The sequence below is a fragment of the Apteryx mantelli genome, chromosome 2 (assembly GCF_036417845.1).
Source record: "Apteryx mantelli isolate bAptMan1 chromosome 2, bAptMan1.hap1, whole genome shotgun sequence".
Lineage (NCBI taxonomy): Eukaryota > Metazoa > Chordata > Aves > Apterygiformes > Apterygidae > Apteryx > Apteryx mantelli.
This window is the reverse complement of record NC_089979.1, coordinates 16,175,377-16,189,056: the sequence shown is the minus strand read 5'-3', so window position 1 is coordinate 16,189,056 and position 13,680 is coordinate 16,175,377.

The following is a 13,680-nucleotide window of genomic DNA, read 5'->3' as shown; positions in this document are numbered from 1 at the left end:
TTAAGGAGTGGTGGACTTGCTAAAAGCAAAGATGCTTTTTATGGGAGAATTTTTTTATGAAAGAATCATACACATTTGCATGCAAAGCTCTTTGCCCCAGTAAGTTTCATAATTCCAAATCCTGATCCTCCAGTGCCTTGCATTTTGAATGTTAAATTTTAGTGAAGTGTATGCAAAAAACAGTATGTAAGTTATTCTTGCTAGTGTAAAGGGAGGACTATATTTAACATCCTTGACACTCACAAGTGCTAAGAAATGTGGAAGATGTGAGGCAACAAAGAATCAGGACTCTTACTTTTGATATTCACCTTCCTCCAGCTTGTTCGTGACTTTGAGTTTTTAAACCTCACATACAGCCAGGCACAGGAAAACCAAGCTTCATAACTCAGCAGCAGAAGCTACATGAAGGCCCTGTTTAAAGTCAAAGGGTTTTTAGTTGAGCATGTTCTTAAATGCTGTGTTTAAAGTTAAATACATTCTTGAAGGCACCATTGACTCCACAGTCAGGAAATAATGAGACACAATTATTAAAATAGAACTCTCTCTTTATATTTTAAATAATTGTGTCTCATCATTTCTTGACTATGGCTTCAATGACGCACTTGAAAAGTAGTTAACTTTTGAGAGGTGCCTACTGGAAAGGCATATGGAAACTCCCATTTTTTTTTTCTCACATGTTTAAATACCGATTGTCATTCCATTTAATGCCAAAACTTTTCATTCTGTTGAACACTGAATAAATGAAATGTATGGATGTTATTCGTGGATCTTTTTCTTCTCTAATTTAGCTGCATACTAGTTTTTTGTATTAAATTCCCTAAATTCCCGCTTTTAATAAAGCTTTCAGCTCCTGCAAAACTTCCCGTATTTTCTGCTTAAAAAGTAAAGGTCATATTAAACTGACTCTTGCATATCGCTTTCTGGGAAGGTAGTCTGAGCAATGCATGAGTTTATCCTCAGAGTGGAAAGATCCTCCCCACAGAACACTCAATTGTGGTATCCAGGTGCTTTGACATATAAATGGAACACCACAGGCATTAAATAATTGGGTCAGATATCTTCAAGATCTTTATTCTACTGTCAAACACAATTTAGATCAGATAATTTCCAAAGTTAAAAGAACTTACTCCTGCTCCCATTAAAATCAAGAGCAAAATTCCCTATTGGTAGCACTCTGGGCAGACTGAGGCCTAAAGACATTTTTTCGTATTTCATTATTTGGTCTTCTCTGAAACTTCTTTGAATGGGTAATAGTTTTAAATTCGCTGATTGATTCTTGAATTTAGTACTATCGGATTCCTTTAATCTCCTCTTTCCCTTCACTGGCACATTTTGCTGCAGACCCTGCAAATTCTAACCTGAACAATTGATCCACTCAATTCTATGGCTTATTGGTCAAAATTAGCAAGGCCTGTGGAGAAATCAAAGGCAAGATCATAGTGTCCTACATACTCATAAAGATCACTGCCCTGCAAGCACATGATAATGACTTTGTGCATACAGCAATTTCACTGAGTTCAGAGCTTTGATGCTACAGTTTACTTCATATACTTGGAGCCACTTTGAATATATTGGGTTTCCTCACAAGTCCGTGAATAATAAGGATTGGGGCATAAGAAGACTTCTTAAGGAGTAATAAATCAGTGGCATTAAGTATGAGAAGTTTGCTCTTTGCAAAGCTCCTTTGAAGTGTAAATGTTTGGGCATCATTTTGTTACTAGTCTGTTTTGTTCTCTCAGGCTCAGCTGCTGTGATAACATTGAGTTTTAGTAGAATGACTAGAAATGGAAAAAAGCTCAGCAGTCAAATTTCAAGAAGTGGAAAGTGCTTTTCATGTCATTATGGATACTGATGATCCCAAGGTTTTATATTTTTTTCTTGTATTTGTTTGTTTTAATAAAAGATGCTAAAGCTAGAAAATTTCAAACAGGGAATTTCTGAAATAAATATATTAACCCAGGCAATCAAAAGCTATATTGTACCAGTACAGCAGTGCCATCATTTTTCAAGAGCTAGAAGGAAATAATCAATCAATCTCAGAACAAGCAGCAGTCATTTTCCTTTTTACACTTCTATTAAGAATGTACAGAAAGATCAACTTTGGCAAAAAGATCAGGTTCAAAGGAAAACCCTTTCAGGTGAAAAATTTAATTTAAGTCTATTTCCTAGGTTATGCCATTCCCTCCCTTCTATTTTATGAATAATTCTCTCCTATAGTTTGGAATAACAGAATGAATTTCAACAGCCTGAATTAAATATGTAATAATAATATCAGGCAATTTCACATAATTTTGGCAGAATTCTAATGGAAAAAAATACAAAAGCAGTTTCTTCTCCAAAATATTGTGCTGGACTATTTTTATATAAAGAACAATGTTTTAATTCTTTTTTAAATTTGACTATTCATTTGATTTCTTCAGATTAATTGTCTGGATAGAAAAATGGTAGGGCCAAAACTGCATCAAAATTAGCATGTTATCAGATGAAACTCTGCTCATAATTATCTCAGTTAAAGAATCAGCTCTAAATTTTGCACAGGTATAATTGAGCATGAAATGTGCCCCAATTTTATCCTCCTCTGAAATTCAAATACATTTTATCTTTTAATTTTTACAGCAGTTATGGCATTGTTGAATACTTGTGCAGACACCATCTTATATTCTGTTATGGAAATGTGTCAATTTTGTGTAAGCTGAATTATGCATGTAAAGTTTGGGGGCATTTGTGTTTTCTTTGAATGATACAATACTCACATTAAATGTAGATTGAGCTTGGGAGAAGAAGCATGAGCCAGTGATTTTTCTATGTTGTGGGAACTGGGAAACCTGGGTCTGTTTCCAGTTCTGCCACTTAACTGTTCTATCACCTTGAACAAAGTTTCTCCAGCAAAGTCGAACTTAAGTGCTTCAAGTTATGCATCCAGCTCCATATTCAAGCACCTAAATTTGCAGATACTGATGAATGAGGGAGTTAAACTCATCTCACCACTTATTTTGATGTCTCAGTGTAAATTTTGGTACATAATGTCAAGCTTTCAAATTTGAAGATCTTGCCCTAATCTTCTCTATGCCATCTGTAAAGTATACAGAACAATTCTAACCTAGCAGGATGAGGGGCATTATAAAATGAGGAAAGGACGGATATGACATGTTTTGAAATCTTCAGAAAACACCTGCAACATATAAGCGTTCAGGAAAATTTTGTTATTACTACATACAAGCATTGCAATGGTCCTCCCCCTCTGAAGCATTTATAGCTGTAGCAGGAAGAAGCAGTTCCTGGGAATTACCCAAGTAAAATGGAAATAGAGAAGTTAGCAGAAGAGAAGATCCTGCCTGACACATTGTAGAAAGAACTACACATGCAAGTGCACCTGGATGGTGGGTCACTACCCAGCTCCAGAGCTGTTTGTCTGCCGCAGAGGGAGACGAAGCATCTGCAGGCAATGCTGCTGTGTGACTCTCCTCATCTTGCTGCCTGCTTTACCAAGAAGCCAGTGTAGCAGAAACTGGAGAAACACAGAATAAACAATAGATGTGTACTTTCTCTTCCAGAATGATAATGCCTTGGAAGGGATGGACTGCAAGGAAAAAGAGAAGCTTTGGAAAAGTGCTCAGAAATAAGAGGGAGATGGTATGGAAGAAGAACAGAAAGTGAGTCAAGCATTTGTGGGTAGGTGTTGGAGAAAAGCAAATGTCAGGAGTAGGACTGGGACAGAAGGAAGAGTTAGAAAGGGATATGATGTGTATTTACTCCTTGAAAACATGAAAGAGAACCAGTCTTGAAAATTTAACCCCTAAGCGAAAGAAAAAAACCACAAGCCAGTAGTTCTTGCTTTCTCTTTCCTGTTACAACAAAACAATGGGAACAACCAATTTTTTAGCCAGACCTCGCAAGGGAGCAGTTGCTAGACTAAATAAAAAGCTCCAAACTCTTCACAAAAGAGAAGAAGAGAGTCTGAGGGAGAGTCCTCTGAGAGCCGGGATGACACAGTATCACCCCGCCACTAACCCAGGCTACACTGCGTATCAAGGGGACGATACAGCCCTGAAACATCACAGTACAGAGGAACATGGGGTTATGGACTGCAGGCAACTGTTGGAATATGGTTGTAATTTGAAAAATCCCTTTCATTCTGCGAGGCTGCACCAGTGTAACAAAGCCATGTGGTTATGCTACTATATCAGGACGAGAACAGATTGAACCTGTTAAACATATGATCAGGCCTTCTGTGAACAGAAAGTGGTGTTCTCCCAACCCCCAGTTTGATTTCTGCACTCACTATGCCCTGTTCTGCCCTAAACACATGTCAGCCCATGCCTGAGTGCTCATTTCAACACCGGTGTTTTGTGAGCAGCTGTGCTCACATCTGTTGGCAATGAAGGGATTTCAGTTGTTGAGGTCCCATGCTCTTTTCCTTTTGGTCTGCCTGTAACAAGGACCACAGCCAAGATGAATACTCTTCTAGGTCATGTTGGTTTGGGATTAAATACTGCAGCATTTATATTACTGCTCTGCTCTGCCGTTTGTCTGTGCCTCTGTGATTGCCTGCTGCTCACTGTACTGAGGACATAGCCCTTAACTTATATTCCTGCACTGAATCCATGTTCCCCCAATGCGAATCCTCCAAAAAAACCCAGATAAGACAAGAACAGGCCACTTCTTTCTATGATACTGTTAGCTGGAATGCTTTTCTTCTCTTTTTTACTTTCTTTATGATTCATGTGCTATATGCATTTGCCTCCTTCCTCTGCTATCAGTGCTCTGAAGGCCAGACAGGGAGTCCAGGTCAGCAGATGGTACAAGTCCAGAAGGGCAATTCTCTGCAATCAGCAGAAGAGAAATTCAGTGTTTTGGGACATACTGGATTTAAGTCATTGAGCTATTGGTGAAAGTTATGGATTTTGCACTTTATATAACATCTGCTCGGCTTCAGTGTTATTATTCTGCAGTGAGAGAGCATTATTCTTAAGTCTGCAGGGGATGGTCCCCCATGTGAATCAAACTCTACATTCATGAGCCATGTCAAACTCAGGGAAAGAAGTAAAGGAATTTAAAGCTTTGACTATTCAGCATATCTAAGCTTATGTATCTTTCACAAAGTAAGATAAAGATTGCTTTTACACACCATCTCCTTCAAATGAACTGAATTTCCAATCTGTTAAACCATATACCGCTTCAGGAGGGATTTCAATGAGATGTTATGAGGACAAAACGTCTTAGTTCAAGATTTCACTTTCTTGCATTAGGATTTGAAATGTGTCTAATACAACTCTATGCAACTTTATAATGGACATTTCCTTAAATGTACAGCTTACCATGACAAATAACAAATTCAATCTCTTAAAAAAACTTCAACTATTATCCAAGGCAAAATGAAAATTGTCAGAGCTACCGTTCTTTCTGGGATCTAAAGTGAATCTTGCATGATAATGTGCCTTCATCTCCCTGACATCTCCCCCACTACACACACAAACCCACACATGTTTCCTAACCTGAATATCATTCAAGAATATAATACAAATAATAACTCATTCTCTCCTTGTAGAAGACATAAACTGAATAATTTATAGGTTGCTTATTGGTCTGCTTCTATCCTTTATGTAAGTGGGTGTGGCGTGACTTACAAAGGACCTGTTCAACCAATGCTAAGTCAAAGTGAATCATAGATCTGATTTTAAAAGTGATGTGGTTGTGGTCATTTTTGTCTCCTGATGCAATTAATTTCCTGGTTTGGAACACAGAATGCATTAAGTATCAGGAAGCTGAGCTAGGTAATGTGTTTGTCAAAGAACAAGACCTGTTTTCCTAAGCGGGTTGGTCATTTGCAAGTAGAATATCTATCTGTGGCTATTAGATAAATATGTATTTTTATACATATTTATCTTTCTCTCATCAGATGCTTACTTTCTTCTATCTGTGCATATTTTCTGAATCTAAGCCACAGCCTGATAGCAACTTTTTATTTATTGTACTTTAATTGTGGTTCCATGAGCTTCTTTCTTCCAGGAATCAGATCCTGATCTATGACTATGTTCTCATGGACACTTAACTAATTAATAATATCCTATTATCTTGTAGGCATGTTGTTTTATCATTGGCATTTAAAGAAACTTGCTACACTATTTTAAGCTGATGGAGCTGGGAATCGTCTTTGTGGTTTGTGTTAGTACAACACCCAGTGTAATGGGGTCTGGGTTTCCCAGGTGATACCATAACACAATAAATAAATGATGATAGTAAAATGCTACCGGTGAAAAGTTCCAGTTGCCAGTGATCAGAGTTGAAATGAACTCCAAAGCTCACTGATGGAGAAAAGCCTGGAGTTGCAATATATAATAAGTGAATAGGAGAGAATCAAGCTCTTAATTTGTAATGCATGAACAATGAAAATTTGATTAAATGAAAGCTTCTGCTACTAAGTTTTGGCTGTAAAATGTTTGCTCCAGAAGGTTAGGGTAGCTCATAATTAGTATACTAGAAATATAATGCAAATAAATAAACAACCTTCTCACAGGGAAAAATCCCAGTGTTACATAACTGATGCTTTGGAATGACTGCTGGCTGGAAAGGTCTTTTTTGCAAAGTTTCATATTCATTATCCTTGAGGCAAAGAGAATTAAAATAAAGCAGAAAAGAGAGCCTCAAGAAGACTTCAGTGCAGACAGCACAGACTCAATTTCCATCTAAAGTAATGGTGTGAGCAATCTCACACCATTACTCCCAACTCCAATAAGTTCATTGTGTCTGCAATACTGCCTACAAGTTGCACACACAAAAGGAGAAACTAAGGTTTCTCTCCCTGCCCCATCTCATTTGGATAATGTAGTTCAGTATGCTGGGACTTTTCATGTCATGGATGAGCAGCCTAAGTGATAGAGAAATGAAAAGTTGTCAGCACGCAAAGACATATGCTGGACTTACACAGCATATCACAGCAAGCCAGAAACACTTGAGGAAACTAAAATGCTACTTCCAGTACCAATAGGTCCTGTAGACATAGGGTGACAGGCAAAAGTGATCTGAGCTCTGCATTTGCCTCTATAAGTCATCTACAGAGGCTAGATGAACACCTATTTAAGGAAGATTTAAAGGGAAAAGAAATCCCAGACTGTCAACACACTGTCTCATGAAAGTTTTAACTGGTTCTTCTCTGCTTAAACCAAATAATGTTCTATATAAACAGAGAAAGGTATGTAAACATCCTATATGTAGTACATTTGGTTAAATAAACAGTTTGCATACTAATGTAAACGGCTTAGGTGCTTTAATGTGCTGGTGTTACAGCAGGTTCTTAGTTACAGACTTCAGAACTCAAAAGGGAATGTGTATGTTCAGGCATTTTGATCAAAAATAAATATACTCAGGAACTGTGCATATTTTCTCCCTTGATCTTATCAATTCTTTTCTCAGTGCTATCAACTAGTTTCACAAAGTCTTACTTGATTGGTAAAAGCTGTTGTTTCTTTTCAGGAGGGGAGTGGAAATTGTGGCGTTATGGGGGGTTTCCACTTCTACGACTTGAGAAAACAGAATGTTTTGTGAGTTGAAACATGAGCGCTTAAGGTTTATGACAGAGGCAACATCCTCCATTGCTTTCTAGGAGAACTGAACAAAATAAAGAAAAATGCCTCATGATATATTTGCATGTACCTAAAAAGGAAAATGAAATTCTGTAGAAAATTGAATCTGGTAGTTGACTCTCTGATCTTACACGTATCAGCTGGGGCTGTGTCTACAGAATTTCTTTACTGACTGCATTTAAACTTCGCTGTTTAAACACTACTGAATGGCTAGTTACATTAAATACATTCTCTTCTTTATGTGCAGTAAGAAGGGAGTCTCAGAAGAGGCCTTCCCACGTCTGTCATCAGCTAAATTAGGAAATGAAAATTGATTCCTAGGAGCCATGTTACAAAAGTTATGTGTTCTTTTTAAGAAATTTAGCATGCAGAATACAGCTCAGTGTCACTAACTGCAGAACCCATAAGCACAGTCAAAAGGATTTAAAAAAGCGGGGAGGGAGGAGGAGCCATGATGCTGCAGCCTTTATTTCTCTCTTAATTACAGGTGCCAATGTCTCTGCCATCTGGCCTGTCTCATGACAAAGTCTCAACAGACAAAGAGTGCAGAAATAAATAGACAATTAGTAAAATGCATTGACTGCATGAGCTGCTGAGTAAGCAATTGTTGCCAGTACTAATACAGTTTCCTCACCCATAGATTCTGGTGTAATTTCTCCAATTGCTCTATTAACATGTAGGACTAGAGTTTTCCTTCTGTCAAAGGCAGGCAGTTCAGGAGGGCTAGTCAAGTCATGAAAAAGCACTGTTGCTCTCTCTACTGCTCAAATAAACTCTGCAATTGGTGTCAGCAGTTGTAAGACCAGATGAGGTCAAGGAGATACCCCCAGAGCAAATCCCTGCTTCAGTGCAAGACGTGGCCCCATATATACATTTGTATCCCCATTAACAGTATATTAATATATAGGTAACATTTATTTTCAACTCAAACATTCATATATTGCAGTATATCTGCATAATATCACCAGCGTGCAACTAGTTCTGGGGTAGAAAACTAGTGATGTGAACACTCAGTTCTAGATTCACTCTACCAACTTTTAGGGTCCAAACTATGGTGCCTCAGTTAGGAATTAGGTTCCTTGGCTCTCTCTACAGTTGATGAAGATGAACAGGTGCCTTGAGAGAGAGATTCAGTTCAAATATAAGATGAATTGCCTCTAGAAGCAACTGCCTGTCATCACTGACCACCGAGTCTCTGTTAGTTGCCAAAAGCTGGTCAGGTGGATCCAGACTACCTGCTTGTGCAGATGGTGCTGTCTGTTTACAGGGAGCTGACTGGAACAGCAGTAGGAACAGAGAGATGTGGGATCATTAATCTCCAGGTAAAGGCAGAGGCTTCACTTTATGAAATATGTGTTGACAAGAGCCCATGACTGCAAACTCTCTGGGCTTCACTGTGTATGCCTAGAGCACCAAAGAGTGAAGCAGGCCCAGCTGGAATCTAGGAAGCCCAGAGTATTTCAGAACTGATTCGTATCCCCCTCTGAACTGTAAACTGGAACTATGGAAAAGCAGAAATTTTTAGAAAGTAATCAGCCTCTCTGACTGCTAAGGAGCAGAATGCTGCTGACCATGTAGTTGTGCATGAAGGTGCCTGATGTTGTGGAACTAACAGTTCTCAGGTTGTCCCACTGATGCGCTCCAGCTGCTGGTTTCACTGAGACTTCGTTGACTCATGATTTCCCTTGCTATGATAAAGGACATCATCTGTTTTCAGATGTATTCATGAAACTTCCATTGACATCATTGGGAGTTGCACATGAGTAGCTGACACCAGGATTTGATCCTAAAAGTTTATGGTGCCCTGAGGAGATATTTTTATGTATTTTGCTTGGTTTCATCTGTGACTAACCTGGGATACAGCCACTCAACCAAACAACAAACATACTTCAATAACTAGAACTACTCAAGAGACACTATCCAGTACAAATAAAGGTGTCCTCAGGGCATGAAGCAAATGTATGGAATTGATGCAATATTCATGCATTCGCTCTCTATTACTAATGTTTTTCCAGCATGTTCAGTGAATTACTCTGTCATGGAATTTATTCATGAAAATATCAATGTAGAAATAAAGCATGGGGTGGGGAGAAAAGAAAATAAGGGGAAATATATAAGAATGGTGATAGACTGTGTATCAAACAGTTGTACAAATGAGCACAGAAGACCAGGAAAAAACTTCTACGTATTTGGACTAACGAAAGATTGATTAGACTGACAGTATTCCAGAGAGCATCATGAACATGAAACCATTTTCCTCTTAAGCACAACAATCTGTTTTATGGTAAAAGGTTGCCAAAAATTGCATTAGATTCTTATTTAGTCCTGATAATAGATTGAAAGCTGTATCACACCACCAAAGCACTATCACTCCAGTATACAGCAGTTTTGCAGTGGCAATTGCAGATGAGAAATGTGACACTGTGAAGTCATTTCTGGAGTCACTGCTCCCTCGGCTGCTGCAGCCATGGCATATTTTCTTCCTTTCTTCTCTGGGATCATTAGTGATGTGAGTTCTACACAACCTGCACTTACATAAGAGGAAGAACTGTCATTGCATCCCAGCTTGGTGCAAGTGGTAAAAAGAAAGGAAAACCTCGAAATTTCACATCCTTGAGAAGGTTCACAACAATTACTGCCAAAATCTATGTCCTGAGGAATTAAATGCAGTCTTTTCATAAAGTTCTGGTTCTAGAAGTTACTAGTGCAGTGGATCCCAAATCCTAAGATTTCTGTGATATTTTGTGGGAGATTAAGATTTTCAGTAGTCAGATAAAGCAAGATTCAAATGCAAAATGCAGCTTTCAGATACTTTCTGAGCATGCCCATAAAGCAGATCATGGTTTACAGTGACATGATGTATCAGAGATACCAGATTAGAGACTAATACATCTATAGATATCAGAACAGGAGTAAAACTGATAAGAAACAATGACTGGACTGTAAAACAAATGGCTAGAAGAAACTCAAAGTATAAACAAAACACATATCTTTAACTGATTAACCACTGAAACTAGTTAATGAGGAAGATGTCTGCATACCTAATTTCTTACAATCAGTGCCTTTGATGCATGCTAGTATCTTCCAGTTGATGTCTTTCTGGAAGATATAGTTTAATTAGACAGAAGACTATGTACAGATATATGTAGGCAATATACAGGCTATATACAGGGGTAACTGGATGGAATTTTAGGGCCTATGATTTCATCAAGAGGAAAAAGAAAATTAATAACATTAATTATTGATAGCATTGAGGAAATATCCAACACCCTTTGTGGTCTTATATATTCTTCAGAGAAGCTAAAAATGATAAGGTGTAGAAACAGGGATAGCCAGAAAACACTGGGTATTCAGCAAAATTCCAGGTCCTCACAATTGTGCATGAAACCAGAGTAGAAGATTGCCTCTCTTGGAGTAAAAACATATATGACTTTTTAATCCATTACTTCAGTTTTTAACATTAGTTACATGTAAGCTACTTGAGAGCAAGTATTGACTGGAAACCACTTATAAAAACAGAGAAGAAAACATTTTGAGATGCATTACAAATTTTTAATTGATTAAATATCCCCAAATCTTTATTTTTAATGAAAATAAGTTATATTCATGTGAAAAGCAATTTTTGCATTTATTTATTGATTTAGTATATTTCTTTTTTGGTGCACTGATGTATGCCACAAAATATCATAACCTGAAATACAAAATGTCTTCTTGGGCTCTCACTGCTTATCTGTAATTTGGTGATTGTAACAGTATAGACAGGGTTATGAAAAATCAGCACAAATAATGATATTAATAGCATTGCATTTTCTGCTCCTGCTGTATTGTTTGGAATAGCTATGTCTGCTGAAAAATATTTCTTACACATGAATTTTATTTGTTTCCAGTAACACTCATAATGGCCTAAAGATAAATGGAGGACAAGAAAAAAGGGCTACAACAAAAACAGAGAGTTGTTAAATGGTGACTAATTCGTAGATGAAGCTAGAATGACTATGACCATCTAGTCTGCCTCCTGAAATAATACAAGCCATTTCTCTAAGCAGTTGCTGCAGTGAATTCATTTCTCTTAGAGCTACAGTATCTCTTTTTGAAATATATTGATTTTTCATTGAAAGATCTCATGTGACAAAAAAATCTACCATGACTTCAGGCTAGTTCTTCCCATGCTTAATTACCAACACTGTTAAAAATCAGATAAAAGAATTCTAATTTTTCTGAATTTGCCTAGCTTCAACTTGCAGACATTGTACCTCATTACATCTTTATCTGGAATAAAGAAGCCTCCGCCATCATCAAACTCCTTATTGACTATGATCAAAACATCTGTTTTCCATTTGGGGTAAATACATGGAACACAATTCCAGTATTTCTCACAGCAAAAATAATAAATTTACAATAAAACAATAAAAAATTAAAAATAAAAAACTGTCTCCAGTACCCTTCTATGTAGTTTGTTTCTTGTAGGCATGATGATGGTGGAAATAGAGTCTCCCTGGAAACTCTGCCCACGATGGCCTGCTGTGCTCAGGGGTGGCAGGAGGGGAAGGAGAGCTAGAAGAAGGGCATGACAGGCTCTGAGTCACAGCTGAAGAAGCAGGGGACCATCTAGCAAAGTGATACAGCTGCATGAGTAGAAAGTGGAAAAGTGACAGAGGAGAGTGTTTATTATTGGCACTCAAATAGCTGTACATGTTATGATTGATATAGAAATGTCTTGAAAAGTGCTCTGAACTGGATGAAGCAGGCATTGCAAATAAATACGGAAGTAGAATAGAAAGTATTGACACATATATGAGTAAAATACAGCACATCATCAAATATCTTTCCTGGATTCAGATTTGCTGGGAAAAAAAATTGCTGTCATTATAGCAGTCAGGCATATATATACAACTCCTTCAGCATTTGCTTTGTAAAAGACCTGAATCCCAATTCCCATATTCCTAATACACTCACACCCTGGAGGAATCAGTAGAGATTGCACAGGGTGTAAAAGTCGGCACAGACTCATGCCTTCAACCCCTTTAATGTTTGCTGCAGTGTGTGGGTACACCCTGATGCTTATCACAGTATCACCCAGTGTAGCTTAAAACCTAGTTGATTCTGTTACGTTAAGAGGAAAGGAATAAAGAAGACTGTAACCATAAGTGTTTGAATATAATGTATATGCCCACGTTAGAGGCAGACAAAGACATCATACATCTGATAACTTTCAGTAAATAAGGCTATTAACATTTCTTTGTTTTTCGTATATAGGTCAATTAAAGTATACTCCTCCTACTGAGAATGATATAATACAATTTCACTGTTAATTCATTCTCATCCTCCCTCATCATAAACCTTTCTTGCACAACCAGCTTCACTCCAGGCTGTTCAGCCCTGCATGTACATCTTGAATTTCATTACAGTTTTCAGTACAGAGATCATCTGAGCTGTGAAAGAAGATGTTTAATAAAAAGTCCAGTATATTGACGGTTTCAGGAGTTGAGACACCAAAAATTCATCTTACAATTATATCATCATACCATTCTGATAGAATATTTGTTGAATTTTCACATGAGACAGTCTTATCAAACTCAGAGGAGGAGATGAGCAAAGCAGGTCTCAGTTGTGACTGGATAATGAGATAAAGAAATGATTTATAATATGAAAGGTTTTGCACACACGAACAAAACCTTCCATTCTCGACAGTGCCAGGTGGAAAACTAATCTTCACATGCTGCACCAATATTATTTTTCACTTCCTTTAACTAGGATGTACAACCTGACCATATGTAAAAAAATCCAAACCAACCCAAAACAAATCAATGGCTTCAATGAGAGTCGAGGCTGTTTAACATCTCCCTCGAGATGATCAGCACCACTTATGACTGGCTGCTATGTTGCTGCACTTCCCACAGTGTAATAGAGGAAACTTACCCTTGATGATTTAATACTTGTAAGACTCTCTGAGTTTAGTCTAAAATGTCTACTTAGTACTGAAAACAATGATTTAAATATTTACTTAAATGTATTAATGGATAACCTCTTTTTTTTATATTAAGTAGACGGCTAAGTATCCAGCACTCTATTATTTTTATCATCTTAATGCAAAATA